The sequence below is a fragment of the Monodelphis domestica genome, chromosome 4 (genome assembly GCF_027887165.1).
Source record: "Monodelphis domestica isolate mMonDom1 chromosome 4, mMonDom1.pri, whole genome shotgun sequence".
NCBI classification, from domain to species: Eukaryota; Metazoa; Chordata; class Mammalia; order Didelphimorphia; family Didelphidae; genus Monodelphis; species Monodelphis domestica.
The window spans coordinates 162,132,356-162,146,464 of NC_077230.1; the positions used below are offsets into that span (position 1 = coordinate 162,132,356).

General features: G+C 35.9%; 1 long non-coding RNA gene across 2 annotated transcripts in view; it reads right to left on the reverse strand.

Moving 5' to 3' along the window:
- Window positions 1-13,224, reverse strand: part of LOC103101905 (uncharacterized) — a 71,088-nt gene extending 57,864 nt beyond the window's left edge. For both annotated transcript variants that reach the window (XR_008911208.1, XR_467524.2), the window contains exon 1: window positions 13,177-13,224. This is a non-coding gene — a long non-coding RNA (uncharacterized LOC103101905). The remainder of the gene's footprint in view (window positions 1-13,176) is intronic.
- Window positions 13,225-14,109: the final 885 nt, after the last annotated feature.

The following is a 14,109-nucleotide window of genomic DNA, read 5'->3' on the forward strand; positions in this document are numbered from 1 at the left end:
CCAGAGTCACTTAGAGTCCCAAGAATGAAGCAGACTTTCCTACAAGTCTACATTGGTCCACTACTCCTTTTTGAACAAAGGACATACAGGGCAGGTATTTCTCTTTGCCTTCTCTTTTCCTTTTTTGCTTTTTATAGTTCCATAGTTTGACCATCAAGCCTCTTGTTTCCACAGAGGATTCTCTGATCTTTCTAAGATGATTCTTCTGGTGTTCTATCAATGAATGAAGAGATCATTTGAATAACTAATGAAATTTAGTGCTTTCTATACACCAAGCACTGTGCTAAGGTCTTAGGTTAGAAATACAAACATGAAAAAGTACTTGCCCTCAAGAAGATTATTTCTAATGGGCCAGCCAACATATGTAGGATATAAATGGCTATGGAGGAAGTTTATTTCTTAATTGAAATGTCACAAAGATGATAAATGGAGCCACAAGGGAATTTATTGCAGCATTTCTAGTTGCAATGGCAGTAATGGCAATATTGTTTTATTTATAGTTTCAGAGATGGAAAGGGGTAGAGAACAAAAATATTTCTCAATACTACTTTTCTCTGCTAGTTGTCCCCACTCTTACTATAGGCTCTTCTTTTCTCCAGTTTCCTTCACTATCTCATTTTCCAGTCTAGCTCTTTTATACAGGCTACCTAAGATGCCTATAATTTGATCCCTTCTTTTCTCTGCCTCATTGAATTCCTCACTTCTTTTCTTGCAAGACAAAGTTTAAGTGCATGAAGATTTCTACAAGAAGACTCTTCTAATTGCCCATCCCATAGCTATATATTGTATTTATTCTCTTCATAATTACTTAATTGATTCCATGATAGGATGCAAATTCCTTGAGAGCAAGGATTATTTCATTCTGTCTTTATATCTTCAGTACTTTATACAGTGATTGATACATAGGAGCTCCTTAGAAGTACTCGATGATTGGTTGTTTGAAATAAGAAGTATCACAGCACTGTTTTCAAGAGTGTTTATCTATAGCTTCTGTTCATTCTAAGCTTTAGTGATTCTGACACTATTCTAACATTATAATCATAGTTTAAAAAACTTATTCACAGGTATCTGACCATAATTCCATCTTTCATAAATACCTTTAAAAAATCCAATTTGGAGGAAGAATCTTTGGGTAAATTTGTCCTTCTCTCTTAGACCAACACCCTTTTTTGACTTGTAGCTCAACTCTTTGGACTGTACCACCTCCTTCTTTAACAGAGGCAGGCCCACTCACCTGCACATACCTCTTCTCTGGGGCCTGAATCACTATTTCATGAAGACCCCTCCCATCCACACTCACCTCACTCTTAGCTCAAACATTTGGTAATTCCATCTACATTTTTCTTTCTTGATAGCACACAATTCCTCATGAGCCAAATTACCCATGTAGTTTTAGATTGTGGGATTCTACTTGCTTGAATCATGTGAAATCCACTCTCCCCAAATCTAGGGTATATACCAGTACACATGGCTTTCCCCTCTTTCTTCACTATGAACTACAATATGGCATCATCCTTCCCTCCCAGGGTTCTAGCAATTCTGAATTGGTAGCCTTTTCCCTTTATAGTTCAGGATTAAGCTCCAAAACGCAGTTCCTCTTATCATTTCCTCACTTTTGGATATTAAATATATATATTTATGTAGATATATAAATATGTTTCCAAATATACATACATTTATTTGTTCATTCATACACATATATGACTATATGAATAATTATGTAAATATGCACATAGTTCAACTTTATAGAAGTTTAGGGTTCACAAAGAGTTTTGAAAACACTTTTTTTATTTGAATCTTATAACTACCACATGAGGCTAGTGCTTTTATTATCCCCATTTTATTCACCATTAAACTAAGGCTGAGTCATTAAACTTAAGGGACTTGTCTATGGTTACACAGGTAGAAAGTATCTAAAACAAGATTTGAACTAAGGTCAACGTGATTCCAAGTTCAACACTCTATCCTCATACCAATTAGCTGCTACATGTGCATAAATATATAAACACATTTATATGCATGTGCATATCTATGTACAGATATACATATAGGTATATGTGCACATGCTAAACTCTCTTAGCAATAATAATAGCATAATCATCACATTAAAATCTACAGAGATAACAAACCTTGTTCTTATTCCTATTAAAAAAATGAAAAATAATTTCTAACCCGGAATCAAATGGAGCAGAGACAGACACAATTATTAACTTATTAACAACCAATTAACCTAAAATAAAATCTAAGAAAATGAAAAAGTCATGTTCTATATAACATTAAAGGACTGAAATAAAAAGGGAAAATCATATTGGTCCTATTATTAAAATAACATGCTTGTTCTCTTTCTTTATCCTTAGCTTGTACCAATAGAGTATACAAAGTTCTTTATGTATTAGCTTTTCATTTTGCCCTGGTGAAAAAGTGTCTCTGGAATCTTTGATTTTGCTATTAGGCAAATTTTAAATGATCCATCTGAGCATCAGAATCATTTATATCCAAATACATCAGATTCACAAGCTGAAAGCAGACTAAAAGCAAAGTAGCCTGTTCATTTGAGAGAGTCCCTAGCAGTGATAGGCTGTGGCTGGCTGCAATCAGCTTTGGAGAGTTCATTGTTAAAATTTTAGTCTGAATATTTAGAAAATGCTACAAATCAGGGCTTGATTTATTGTTTTGATGATGGTCTAGACTTACAAAGTAATCGAGAAAAATGTTAATAACATCAATTTAAACTTAAAAGTATTTTGGGTATAATTTTTTTTGACTCAGTTGTTAACATTTACCTTCATACTCTTAACCTAGAGCAAATGGATTTGACTTCTCAAAAATATATAACCTACCTATTGCTTTTCTAGAGATGTCCATTGCTTTAATTACACACATGCACACAGATTATGCAAGTATGCCTCTTTGAGGTACCCCTCCAACTTGTGCTTATACATTGGTTCCCACATTAGATAACTATCTTTGGTTCAAGATACTTTATGGTCCACTCTCCTAAATCAATACTTCATGAACCCCTATCAATGTGTCTACCTTCCTTGAAATAATCAATGGATTACATTAGCTCAAAGCAAAGGCATTTATTGAAATAGCATAGTAAGAAATAAAACATCCCTCCCCAAAATCTGCTATAGTCTATTCTACAAACCCACTCAACATTGGCATTGAGAGCACACACAGAGATCAAGAACACAGAGAGAAATAGAGAGAGAACATCTGATAACTAAGGCATACATATACGAAGAGAAACAAATTAAATTATTTGATAATTATATACATATATACATTTATACATATATATTTCTATATCAGATGGTAATTTCCTTAAACTCAACTAGTCCTCACTAGGTGAAATGTTTTGGCTAGAAGAATATCTTATTAGGCTTGCTTTCTGTAGTGCAAATTGACCTGTTGGTTGGAAGCAATTTCCACTGTCTCTAGTTTCTGGCTTGATTGAAATCTTTGGCTTAGGTATTGGTAGGCTCCTTCAGAAAGATGGAACCCTGGAACTAACAGTAAGTCTCTCAAGTCTGGGACCTCAGAGTCTCTGAGACCTGCCATCCACCAACCTTCAATATCAACATGAGATGTCAAACTCTTTTCCATCTTACTGATGAGATGCAAGCACATGTCTCCTATAGCCATGTGTTCTGTTGAAAGATGACATTGTACATGGAATTGAGAGTTTGGAAGGAGAGGAACCTAAATCCTCCTCTTGTTACACTCTATAAGAACTGTGAGAGAGTCCTCAAGATCTGAGATCATTCTCCAAACTGAATTCTTCTTCCATAACTGAACCTCTTCTAGATGGACTAAACATGGTGTAGTTGGTCTTTTAGTACCTTCATTAAAAAATTCAGTCTTCCTCATCGGAACTCTGGTAATACAGGGGCAAATCCATTTTCTCTGCTAATTCTCTGCTCTTTCCTGATCCTTTCATATGTAAATGGACTACTCAAAATGCAATATCCTATAAACTCCAAAGAGACTATTTAAATTCCTATTAAAATCTCAATTTCATGAAGTGTATTGAGGGTTAATTGATTAGGGGTCCCCTGGTAAACCATACTACTCTTATGTAAGTATGTGTAGAATATATAATAAAGAATAAGTAGGAATCAATTATAAAAGAATCTTAATATTTCTTGAATTTGGTCCAACCACTGTATGCTTTGGAGTGAGAGGGAATCATATCATCTATAGATATTGATACCTTTTTATATCTATATATTACATATACATAGCATGTAATCTATCTCTTATATTAACTTAAATACTTGCTACCCATTAATATTAGCATTATAATTAGGCAGGTGTCATGTTTGATTATATGACATAATATGGATTTTAGTACCAGGTTTGTCGCTAACTCTCTCTGACTTTGAGCAAGTCAAGAAACCCCCTCTGAACCTTAATATCCTTATCTGTAAAATAAAATGGTTGAATTTTATATTCTTAAGAGCTCTTCTAGTAATAGCATTCTGTAATTCTACACAGTGCTTACAAACTGAGGTCATTGGAGAGGGAGAAATGGTTTCATGCTGATATGGACCTTTTTTGGATGCACACTTATTGAAAAAGGTCAGAGAGAGATCATAAGGAATTTCAGTCCAGTTACCATTAGAAAGACTCCCAGGTAGAATGAAAATGGTGAGGTTTTTGGATTATTTTCTTCGAAACTGTTATTAGGCTGCAAATAAATGTCTTAAAAGGCTGACTTGTGTACATTAATCTAGAAGAAACTTTCAATTTTTCACTATAAGCATAGCTATATGGTTGGATTTAAGTAAGTCAGATGGTCCTCTTTGATTATGAAGGGCAACCACCAAGATATATTATTTTGCTCAAATAACTTAAGACAAGAATAATACTTCTTTGTTCACTGTCCTACGTGCAGGTGGGAATGAGATCCAAGGAAAGACCTTCTTTGTTGCACGTACAGTCCATGTTTTCCAAATCTAAGCTTTCTTGAAGCTTTTGTTTTGTTTTGTTTTGTTTTTTAATTTTTATTTGGTCATTTCCAAACATTATTCATTGGAAACAAAGATCATTTTCTTTTCTTCCCTCCCCACCCTCCCACCACCTCTCCCATAGCCCAGGCACAATTCCACTGGGTATCACATGTGTTCTTGATTCAAACCCATTTCCATGTTGTTGGTATTTGCATTAGAGTGTTCATTCAGAGTCTCTCCTCAGTCATATCCCCTCCACCCCTGTAGTCAAGCAGTTGCTTTTCATCGGTGTTTTTACTCCCACAGTTTATCCTCTGCTTGTGGATAGTGTTTTTTAGATCCCTGCAGATTGTTCAGGGACATTGCATTGCCACCAATGGAGAAGTCCATCACCTTCGATTGTACCACAGTGTATCAGTCTCTGTGTATAATGATTTCCTGGTTCTGCTCCTTTCACTCTGCATCACTTCCTGGAGGTTGTTCCAGTCTCCATGGAATTCCTCCACTTTATTATTCCTTTTAGCACAATAGTATTCCATCATCAACATATGCCACAATTTGTTCAGCCATTCCCCAATTGAAGGGCATCCCCTCGTTTTCCAATTTTTGGCCACCACAAAGAGCGCAGCTATGAATATTCTTGTACAAGTCTTTTTCCTTATTATCCCTTTGGGGTATAAACCCAGCAGTGCTATGGCTGGATCAAAGGGCAGACAGTCTTTTATCACCCTTTAGGCATAGTTCCAAATTGCCCTCCAGAATGGTTGGATCAATTCACAACTCCACCAGCAATGCATTAATGTCCCTACTTTGCCACACACCCTCCAGCATTCATTACTTTCCTTTGCTGTCATGTTAGCCAATATTCTAGGTGTGAGGTGGTACCTCAGAGTTGTTTTGATTTGCATCTCTCTGATTATAAGAGATGTAGAGCACTTTTTCATGTGCTTATTAATAGTTTTGATTTCTTTGGCTGAGAACTGCCTGTTCATGTCCCTTGCCCATTTATCAATTGGAGAATGGCTTGATTTTTTGTACAATTGATTTAGCTCTTTTAAATTTGAGTAATTAAACCTTTGTCAGAGGTTTTTATGAAGATTGTTTCCCAATTTGTTGCTACCCTTCTGATTTTAGTTACATTGGTTTTGTTTGTACAAAAATTTTTTAATTTGATGTAGTCAAAATAATTTATTTTACATTTTGTGACTCTTTCTAAGTCTTGCTTGGTTTTAAAATCTTTCCCTTCCCAAAGGTCTGTCTTGGAGCTTTTGTGAAGAGTCATTATAGTTAAGAAAGTTTTAGCATCAGAGAAAACAAAACTTCACATGGCATATGATAGAGTTGGAAGCATTTGTCGAGATCTAAAACAACAAAATTATTCTCTCTAAAGTATGTAACTAAATTATACTCAATGGCTATTAGTTCTGTTCCAGTAGATGGAGATTTGGTCCTGGAGCCAGGAAAACCTGAGTTCAAAACTGGACTTATACTCTTAACTTTGTAATCCTGGGCAAGTCACAACCCCTATTTGCCTCAGTTTTCTCATTTGCAAAAATGGGGATAATAGAACTAACCTCTCAAGATTGGGAGGATGAAGTGAGATAATAATTGTAAAGCACTTAGCACAGTGCTTGGCACATACTAGGCACTATATAAATGTTAGCTATCATCATCATCATCATTATTATTATTGTGTTTATTATTATAGATTTATCTATATATATATAGATATAGATAGATATTTATAGATCTGCAAAATGGACTTTAAGTGATAGATTTTTTAAGGCATAAGAATAGTTGAGGCACAGAATGTTTAGCTGGTGCTCTATGAGATCAAACCTGTCTGATATAACTCCATGGCCATCCTAAGTTGTTAACTAGATTGATATTAGTAATGGCCCATGCCAGGTATTTTAAAGGAATCAATACTAAACATAAATGCAAATTTAAAGAGTCTTTCCTGTATAACACTATTTCAGCTTGTGCTAAAACACTAGTTACAGGGTTCCATGTTGGCTTTCCTCCTCCCCAGCCACTCTTACTGTTCTTACTTACTCTTTAATTTGACATCTCATCTTGGTCTCTCAAAGGCTGAGAGAATTTCACATTGAATAATGGGTGAATCTGGCTCAGCAACTCCTGCTAAAAAGTGGGCATAGGCTGGGGATGGAGACTCTAAATGATCATCCAAGTGCAAACACCAACAACATGGAAATGGGTTCTGATCAAGGACACATGTAATACCCAGTGGAAATTGTGTGTTGACTACGGGAAGGGTGGGGTGAGGGGAGGGAGGGATAGAATATGATTTTTGTAACCAAGGAATAATGTTCTAAATTGACTAAATAAATTAATTAAAAAATAAAAAGTGGACATAACACACTGGCTTTTAAATCTGTGGATTTCCCTTTGGTGGATGGTTCCATTATTACTGCCCCCAGGAGATTGTTTCATTCTTGGTACTTGTACCCCCAGCATCTAGTATAGTGCCTAGTACATTTTAGTTACTTAGTAAATTTGTTGGTTGACTGATTGATTAATAGAATATTTAGTAGTAATGTCTTGAAAACAAAATGATAATTAAATGTGATCCCTTAGAGATAAATCTCTGCCTAGATTGGACTTTTGATTCAATTTATACAGAAAATTCCTAGGGAGGGAACTCCCTACATCAATGAGGATAGGAATTTTCAGATAGAAAAAGTAAAACCTGCCAGACTTTATATAGACACTAGCTGGAAGAGTCAGAACTTGAATGCAGATCCATTCTGACTTCAAGGCTAATTCTCTATCTGGTATGCCTTTCTGCTCACCACTAAGATGCTCCCATGTTCCATAGATGTCTTTTCCACAAGATTATGAGAATACAGGGGAAATAATGATGCATCTGGAGCTCTTGATTGCTATTCTTTTTTTGACATTGGGCAAATCAGTTCACTCTCTGGTCCTTAGTTTCTTCATCTGTAAAATGTAGCTGTGTGTGTGTGTGTGTGTGTGTGTGTGTGTGTGTATGCATTAGATGCCGTCTTAGGTTCCCTCCAGATTTAAATTTGTAATCCTTATTTCTGAAGACTACATTCTGATCATCAATGCTTTCTTATTTGTAGTTGCCTAGAGTATGGAAAATGAGGCTGAGAATTTGCCAGCAGTGTTTTCTGCCTGCCTTTCTGTGGTTGAAAAATGCACTTTCTGTCTTTAAGCAGAATAATTCAATGTCAAAGGAGCTTATGTAATATTTAGGCTTGTATTACACTAAATTAATCTTAACATGAAAAATCTTTTGATTATAGAGTATGTTTTGTCATTGATTGATTGACTAATTCATTTATTCATACAGTAATGTGACCACCAACTTCTATTTATAGTCTTGAGCAGTAAGCGAAAGTTCCTATTTGTGCCATGTTCGTGGGTGGAGTACACGGTTATCACAGTCTTCCCACCTGTTTTACAAGGCTCAGTGAAATAACTATTTCTTTCCCCCTTTTAATGTGTCTTCACTGCAATTATGTTCTTTACATGAAGCAGAAAGTCAGGTTCTGAAAGAGACCTCTGATTTGGCTATTAGAACAATGGTTGGGAAATCAAATGGTTAGGAAATCAAAACCTGACTTTACTCTTGTTCCTTGCAGGAGACTGGCATTAGAAGTGTATCCTGCCTTGTCTACGTAAAGGAGCAAACCCTCCTGATTACTTTATTTTCTTCAAGCTTTCTACTAGATGGAAAGGAATCACATAATCATAGATTCAGAGTTGAAAGGAAATTTACTGTCCATTTAATACAACATTTTGCCTTTAAAGATGGGGAAATTGAATTCCAAAATGGTTCAATAAATTGTCTAAGATTACACAGGTACGATCATGTCTTCAGTTGCCAAGTTTGGCGCTCTTTCCATTATAAAGACTATTGCCATGACTGCCAAGGAAGACTTGTTAAACATGTTTCATGGTGAGTATGACCAATTTCTTTGATCTAGTACTTAGTGTAGTTCTTGGCACATAGTAGGCAATTAATAAACATTTACAGATTGATAATAGACTTTGTACTGATTACAGAATAGCACGAGAATTACTTAATCCCTCAATATACCTCCTTAGAAAGTGAAAGATATAGACCTGAGAACCATGGTTATTAGCCCTGCTTCCATGTTCCAAAGGCTCAAAGATATGGAGGGAAATCAAATATAGTCCTGATAATTTTTAAATAATTGCATTGATAACTTCATTCTTGAATCCCCTACATTCCCCAGCAAATTCTTTTGTCAGACCATAAGAAAATTCTCTTTCATAACTACAGAAGCAGAGGACCAGCTGGTATCATAATTAGAAATTTTGTCACTGGGGGAAATTGAGTAAAGATTACAGGATAAAGTGCAATACTCACTGTGGCAAGATGTAAGAGACCTCTAAGACACTAGGAAGCTACTCCTGGGGAAGTTTTATTGGAATTGGAGGAGAGAAGGATTTAAAATACCTTTGATAAAGGAAGAGGAAATCCAAGTCCACTTTGATTATAGAAAATTATAAAAAAGAAAGCACAACATATTCTAGCTTTCTATTTTAACTAATCTTGTTAACTAGCTATTATTAGCTCAGTTATTTCTATGTTGCTGAGTAAGTGTATATGCTATTAGTGTCTTTTAAATTTTGGAACCCTGGAGCCAAACTCCAGTCACCTAGCCCTAGTTAACTCTAAAATAGCTGACATCAGTATCCCCTTGCATATCTCAGGAAACACCCAATTCATTTCCTTGGATTATAGTCTGATGGTTTCTACTAAGCAGTTATTCCTTAATTAAATGATAAGCTTCATGGAGGCAGAAATATTTTCTCATAGAAATTTTGTTTTTCTAGTTAGGTCTAATGTAGTGCTTTGAACAGGGAAGGCACTTTTTGCAGTGGCTTTAAATTTTTTTTTAATTTAAAAAATCCACAAGTATTTATTGAGGTTTTACCATGTGCTCAGGAGCAATGAATAGATCTTGTGAGGGATACAGAATTATGTGAGAAGTCAGGGAAATAAAACTGAAGCATATGAGACATATTAGGACACTATATGATGTCATCATAAAAAGCTTACATTTAAATAATAACCCCATTAAACATATATATTTTTATCCCCATGTCATAGACCATATATCTGAAACTCAGAAATATTGAATACCTGCCTACAATCTTAAAACAACCGTCAAAGCCAAAATTTGATGCTAAGTTAACAAGACCAGGACTTTATCTTTTTTGTAATTGAAAAATAACTTTTTATTGTAGCTTTTGTTTTTATATCAAAATCCTTTCTGAATATGCCACATCCCATACACCTAGTGAGCCTTCCTTTACCACAAAGAAAAACAGTTAGGAAAAACCAACCAATAAAGCAGTTGTATTTTTTTTTAAACCCTTACCTTCCATCTTGGAGTCAATACTGTGTATTGGCTCCAAGGCAGAAGAGTGGTAAGGGCTAGGCAATGGGGGTCAAGTGACTTGCCCAGGGTCACACAGCTGGGAAGTGGCTGAAGTCAGATTTGAACCTAGGACCTCCCATCTCTAGGACTGGTTCTCAATCCACTGTGCTACCCAGCTGCCCCCAAAGCAGTTGTATTTTAAACATATTCCAGGCTATAAACTTAGAGTCCTCCATCTCAACAAGAAAAGAGGAGAAAGGTAGACATATTTCTTCTTATCTCCTTCAAGGGCAAATTGTTCTTTATAATTACAATAATTAGGACACATTTTCACTTCAATGTCCATTGTATGTTCACTATTATTTTACAAGTTCTGCTTTCTTCATTCAGTATCGGTTTATACAAATTTTACCATTTTTTTCTAAATCCTGCCTATACATTTTTTTCATGTAGGATAATGCTCTTTCATTTACATGCATCTTTGTAGCATATAGTTAGGGCTGAATTATGTAGCAAATAAATGTTAAAAAGGAAGATTGGCAAGAGCTTTATTATTTAAGAAAGACTCCATGGAGGCAAGAGAAGTTGAAATGAATAATAGGAAATAATATTTGACTAAGTGAAAAGGAGGATAGGTTGTTCCAAATGACAGGAATAAAAGACAAAACATGGAAGCAAGAATGAGCAGAGTATATTCATGGGATGATAAGGAAGACAGCTTATGTAGATCAGAACATTAAGGATTAGAGTAAGAGAAAGTATGGTTAGGGCAAGGTGAGGCCATTCTAGAGGAGGCATTGAAAATCAAGGAGAGAAATTAAAACTTGATCCCATTGGAAGTAGGAGAGAACTACAAATTGTGAGCAGAGGCACAATAATGTAAAAAAATCTTTTTTTTAATTTGGGGGGGTTGGGGTTTTTTGGGGGAGGTTGGTTTGTTTTTAGGAAAGAGTAATCTTTGACACTGGAAGACATAGACATGATGAGTTAAGGTGACAGGAAAGAAAGAGTAGGCAAGGGGGCCATGAAATAGGTTGTGGTTGGAATAAAGGTGTTATAGTGAAAAAGCATTGGGAATAAGAAGGAAGTTGTATATATAAATGATATGTCAAAAGAAAGATAAATAAACAATGCTTGACTGATTATGGCTTATATGTGCTAGAGAAGAATATAGATGAAGGATAAATTTTTGATTCATTAAGTTTATTCTTTTAAAAATATCTCCAACTTTTAAGGATTTTACAGTTGTGATTTCTATTAAAATAAATCATTTCTTAAAATAATATGGTTTTTCTCTCTGACAAAGGTTTAGTTTCTCAAAAATAAAAGGAACTAAGTCAAATTTACAAAATAATTAAGCCATCCCCCAATCGACAAATGATCAAGGGATATGAATAGGCAGTTCTCAGATAAAAAAAAAAAAACTATCAATAAGCACATAAAAAGTGTTCTAAATCCCTCCTTACTGGAGAAATGCCAATCAAAACAACTCTGAGGTACCAACTCAAACCTAGCAAACTGGCCAATATAGCAGCAAAGGAAAGTGATAAATGTTAGAGGGAATATGTCAAAACTGGAAAACTAATGCATTGCTGGTGGAGTTGTGAATTGGTCCAAACATTCTGGAGGGCAATTTGGAATTAGGGCTTTAAAAGAATGTCTGTTTTTTGACCCAGCCATACCACTGATGGGTTTGTAGCCCACAGAGGTAATAAGGGGGAAAAAAAGACTTGTACAGAAATATTTATAGCCTCGTGCTTTGTGGTGGCAAAAAATTGGAAAATGAGGGAATGCCCTTCTAGTGGGGGTGACTGAACAAATTATGGTATCTGTTGGTAATGGAATACTACTATGCTGAAAGGAATAATAAACTGGAGGAATTCCATGTGAACTAGAAAGACCTTCAGGGATTGATGCAGAGGGAAAGGAATAGAACCAGCAGAACATTGTACACAGAGACTGATACATTATGGTATTATGGTACAATGTAATGTAATAAACTTTTCTACCAGCAGCAATGCAATGATCCAGGACAATTCAGAGGAACTTATGGGAAGGAACACTATCCACATCTAGAGAAAGAACTGTGGGAGCAGAAACACAGAAGAAAAGCATATGATCAGTCACATGATTCGATGGGGATATGATTGGACTTTTGGCATTAAAAAAGCACTCTATTGCAAATATGAATAACGTGGAAATAGGTTTTGAACAATGATGCATGTATGACCCAGTGCAATTGTTTATCCGCACCAGGAGTGGGGAGAGAAAAGAGTGGGGAAAATCGTGAATCATATAACCATGGAAAAATAGACTAAATATTTTTTTAAAAAGAATATCATTTTTGAAGTTGTTGTTCCACTTAGCAACAGTAAAAAACAATCAAGAATTTTTCTACCAAGTTATATAGTGATTTCCTTGAATAAACTGAGGAAGGCAGACCGCCCCCCCCCCCCCCCACATGAATGCAATTTCAGGTTCCCTATCCCTTGTATACAATTGCTTCATTGTAAACCAACTTGATCTTTTGGTTGAGATTTTCCAGTATCTGTTGATGCTCATGCTAAAGGCAGCTCTGTGTGGGAATTAGTTTTACAAATAGATGAAAGGAAGTAGTGAATTATAAGCAAAGTGTCTCATGTATATTTGTGAGCTCCTCAGAACCCATCCCAGTCCTGCTAAATTCTTGTTTCCTGGACTCTTGTCTAGTTCATTGGTTAACTCTACTGGCCCATTTCTCTGAACTTTTCACCCATGACTCCTTTAGGTAATATCAAAAGCCTGATTTCCTATCAAAAGACCAACTATTTCAACTATATTACCTTTGCATGTCCAAAGGTCTCTTCCTTGCTTCTGTGTGTTGATTTCCTGACAAAAGAAAAGCAGAATCAAAGGATTTCAGTCAGAAGGGACCCCTGGGACTTTTTAGTTCAACATGTAGCTGGCAACATACCTGACAAGAGGTCATCCAGCCTTTGCCTGAAGGCTTTATTGAAGAGAATCCTACCATGTTTCAGAGAAGCTCATTTCATAATCAAATAACTCTTATTGTTAGAAAGATTTTCCTTGTGTCAAGTCTAAATTTGCTTTTTTGCAACTTCCCTTCCTTGCTCTTAGTTCTGTCCTCTGGGGCCAAGCACAACAAACAAATCTTGCAGGCCCATCTCACATTTTTCTTAGTCTTCTCTGGGTCACATACCCTTAGGACTTTTAACCTACCCTCACATGGCATGAATTTGAGGCCCCGTGCATCCTGATTGCAATCTTCTTGGTAGCTCATCAATGTCTTTCCTAAAATGTGGCATGCAGATCGAACACAAAATTTCAGAGGTGAGCTGACCAGGGCAAAGTATACTTTTAAAAAATTCTTTTAAACCATAAGACAAGCTTTGAAATTAATGATGCCTCACCCTATTCACTAGAGAGCATCAGTGGCCAAGCCCAGCTGGGCTAGCAGAAGAATGATCCATTGGCATTGGACTCAGGAGGGATCCTGGAGCATAAAAAATTATAACTAAACCACATTATCTTCAGTAGCAAATTAGATCCAGAGGGAGGTGCCGTGTATCTTGCAGGCCACTAGGAAAGCATTTAATGCATAATTAATGTATTAAATGAATAGGGAAGAATGACTGAAAGAGTCAATGTGCCTTTCTGAGAGACCAATTGATTATCAGGGAGTCAGAGACTCAGAGACTGAAGGCCATCTGGCTACCTTGCCTTCATGTTTCCTCAACCGATGGGCATTTTTGCTT